Raw genomic sequence first — 4,321 nt, 5'->3', positions numbered from 1 at the left:
AAAAAAAAAAAAAAAAAAAAAAAAAAAAAAAAAAAAAAAAAAAAAAAAAAAAAAAAAAGCTCAAGCATGTCAGTTCAAAAAACATTTTTTTTTTTAAGTGATGAGTTCTGGAGATAACTACACCAACTCTAGATTTTCTGATTACAGTCACTACCTTTTCTCAACCTCAACTGGAAATCCAGAATCATGAGGCCTCAATCCTGACCTGTCATTTCTTGCCAATGCCAAAGACAATTATGTAGGAAACTTTTTCAGAGAAGAAAACTTTGTCTTCACAGAAGGTAAACTCTTCACTTTGCTCTAAGAGGCAGAGAGCAACCTCAAACCACAAACAGGTTTGGACTTGAACAGGCCTGAACTCAAGTATTCTTTCCTGGGAAATTTACCCATCTTGTTGGATAAAAGCAGCAGTTTTAATCAGTATGTTTTCTTCCACTTAATTTGTTTCACAATTTACTTAAACATCTTACAAACAACTGTAAATTCAACTATTTACAGTTGTTATTATAAAGGTGTTTTAAATCTTTGTATACTTGATTTGCAGTAGCTTTAAAAAAAAAGAAAAAAAATCTTTGTATACACGTATTTTGTTATTTATTTGTCTGTTTACATGCATTTTTGGTGTAAGAAAGCGCTCAATCCTAATGAGTATGCCCCAATATGACTTGTTTGGTTATAAAATATAAGTATGTTTAAATTTAATATGAAAACCTTAAGTAACACCATATGTAAACATTAACTCAAACAGATGTCAAAGCTTTGCAACATTGAGTTACACCAAATCTAACTAGATAGACAGGATCGGAGGCCAAGGTGAGAGGATCACTTGAGTTCAGGAGATCAAGATCAGTCTGGGCAACACAGTGAGACCCCGTATCTATAAAACAACAACAAAAATAGGATACAAAGAACAAAAACAACCAAAATGTTTTGGATTACATCAAAATTAAAAACTACTCTTCAAGATACACTGCTAAGATAATAAAAAGAACCCAAATATAGATAAATGGTTTGCAAAATATGTATCTGACAAATAACTAGCATTCAGAATATTAAAAGATAAAATGAATTCTTAAAATTTAATGGTAAGAAGAAAAAACAATTTAAAACGGGACAAAAGATTTGGAAAGACAGGGCAGTGTGCAGTTGCTCACGCCTGTAATCCCAGTACTTTGGGAGGCTGAAGCGGGCCGATCACTTGAGGTCAGGAATTTCGAGACCAGCCTGGCCAACATGGTGAAACCCATCTCTACTAAAAATACAAAAAATCAGCTGGGCTTGGTGGCAGGTGCCTGTAATCCCAGCTACTCAGGAGGCTGAGGCAGGAGAACCACTTGAACCCAGGAGGAGGAGGTTGCAGTGAGCGGAGAGCACGCCATTGTACTCCAGCCTGGGCAACAAGAGAGAAACTCCATCTCAAAACAAACAAACAAACAACAACAACAAAAAACATTTGGACAGATATAACTAAAGATATATGAAGAATGAACACATGAAAAAATGTTCAATATCAGTAGATATTTTAGCAATGCAATTTAAATCCACAACGAGACACCTCTAACACCTGTAAAACTGAAAAACTTAAAGTGTAACAAAACCAGTTGTTGACAAAGATGCAGAACGGGAGCTCCACAAAATACTGGTGAGAAATCAAAATGGTACAGCCATTTTAGAAAACAAGTTGGCAGTCTCCTATACAGGTAAATATACACATATCATATGACGCAGCAATTCTACTCCTAGTTATTTACAGAATACAAGTGAAAATGTTTCCAACCAAATATCTGTAGCAAGAGAGTGACTTCAGCAAGAAGGCAGCTTAGCAGTCCCTAGATGTAGTCCCTCAGCAGTCCCTTCTCCCTGCCCCTACACAGCCAAAATAACAAGTAACTGTTTTAATGCAAATAACTAAATGACCAGAATAGGTCAAAGAAATAACAAAAACTCTGGTGAGCATAGAAACTCAGATGGCAGAGTAGAGAATGAAAGAAAACAGCTGGCCTCCACGACCCAATCCCCCAGTGAGGATCAACTGAAAACCAGAAGGAGCTTCTCCCTATGTGGAAAAAGTGAGCGGTGGCATACTAGCAGTACCCATCACCACCATGGACACCTACAGTCCTCACCACTGGGGTCTCCTGCAGCCCACACAGGCACTAGGTTCAGCTGAGGGACCCACCTGGAGTCCACACAGCTATGCTCCTGAGGAAGGAGCTGACACTGTGTTCTGCCCCCCTGTGGCCTACACAGCTACTGTGCTGTTATCTTGGAACTGCTGTCTGTCTGGTTCCAGGGGTGAGTACCCATGGCACCCCTTCATCCCTGAGGATAATCTACCACCAACCACCCCCACCTGGTGGCCCAGCATCTATAAGCAGCGTTTCCACCTTCCCATGTGGGGCCATGCAGTGGCAGAGCTGCACCACCTACCCCTCAAGTCCCTATTCTAGGCTGCGTCCTGTCACCTTAGACTAGAGCTGAAGCTGTGCACTCCCTCCTGGGAAAACAACGCTTTGGCAGATCTGCAACATCCATCTCTCACCATCTACCTCAGTCTACTTCTACCCAAACTGCCTGTTTACAGGGACCTGAACTGAAGCTGCACACTGCCTCCTGAGGAAAGGATGCCTTGGCATAGCTCCTCCATCTACCCCTCCTAGTGGCTGCTGCATCCTGCCCCTCTAGGCCAGAGCTGAAGCAGTACTTTGCCTCCTGGGAAAACAGTACTTTAGCCATCGGGAGCAGTCATACCTCCCCAGAGCCTAAGTTGAAGCAGCACCCTGCCTCCCAGGTAGCTGTGTCTTGGCCATCTCAAGCAAACACACAGCCTAGTACCTAATCTGAAGCAGCTTCCTGCATCCCAGTAAAACGGTGCCTGGGCCAAGCTGAGGAGTCACACACCCTAGACCTGAGCCGGAGGCACATAGCCCCCTGGAGATGCAGTGCCTTGCCCAAACTGAGTAGCTATGCATTCCTGGGCTGAGCTGACATGGTACCTCACATTCCAGGGAAACAAAGCAGGGCATGAGATGAGATACCCCACACTACAGGCCAAACAACTTTAGTACTCACTTAAGGGAGCTAGCTGGATAACCAGCTGCCTGGGGGCCCTCTGGCCTCGTAAAGTATGACCTGCTGAGACAGCTCTCTTCCTGGGGAGTTGAGTCAGCAGGCTGTTCCCTATTGCCCACATAAAAGCTGTGCTATGCCAGAAACCCGAGTTGCCAATGAGCCTGAATGGCTCAGGTTACCAAACTGCAGCTGTATTCTGCTTCCTTGGCCCAAAACTCCAGAGCACCACTTATTCCCCAGAGCTGGGCCTGTGCTGTACCCAGCCACCCAGAAAAAAAATTAAAGCTACAACCTGGCCCTTCAGGCCCAAGCTGCTAGGGGGTCCATCAGAGTCACAGATCCTGGCTCTGTGGTAAACCTACCTCCAATTCTACCACACAGAGCAAATCTCCAGCTCAAAACCCAGGTGCCACAATAGGTTCATCAGATGCTGAGCCTAGAACCCCAGACCCACAGCTGCCCTGAGCACCTGCACCTGGAACCCAGAGCCACCGTATCTGCCTATAGGCCATATGACACTTGACAACTAGTATCTTCGTGGCTAAGCAATTTCACTGTGGGTCAAATGAAAATAGGACTCCAAAAAGCCCCTGCCATTAACAACCTATGTCACCACTGCTACAAACTTTTATAACCTAGGACACTAAGGCAAACAAAGTTATTGCCAACATTAAATACTGTTGATAGAGCTGAACAAAGACTATACCATTTCATCTATCTGGAAACAGTCAATACACCCTTCTCAACTAGGACACTAAGGACCAACTGCAGGTGAAAGCCTCTATGAAAGTGACTGTAGAAAAATGGGAAGAGGCCATTGTTCCACCAGATGCACAGACATCAACACAGAGACAAAAGAAACATGAAAAAGCAAGGAATTTTGTTACCATGAAAGGAACACAATAACTCTCCGGTAACAAACTATAATGAAAAGAAAATTACCAATTACAAAAAAAGGAATTCAAAATAATGGTCTTTTAAAAACTCAATAAATTGGGAGGCCGAGGTGGGCAGGTCTCGAGGTCAAGAGATCGAGACCATCCTGGCCAACGTGGTGAAACTCTGTCTCCACTAAAAAATACAAAAATTAATTGGGCATGGTGGCACATGACTGTAGTCCCAGCTACTCGGGAAGCTGAGGCAGGAGAATTGCTTGAACCCAGGAGGTGAAGGTTGCAGCAAGCAGAGATCGCGCCACTGCGCTACAGTCTGGCGCCTGGCAACAGAGCAAGACTCTGTCTCAAAAAAA

The sequence above is a fragment of the Cebus imitator genome, unplaced genomic scaffold (genome assembly GCF_001604975.1).
Source record: "Cebus imitator isolate Cc_AM_T3 unplaced genomic scaffold, Cebus_imitator-1.0 Scaffold417, whole genome shotgun sequence".
Lineage (NCBI taxonomy): Eukaryota > Metazoa > Chordata > Mammalia > Primates > Cebidae > Cebus > Cebus imitator.
This window is presented reverse-complemented; position numbering follows the sequence as displayed.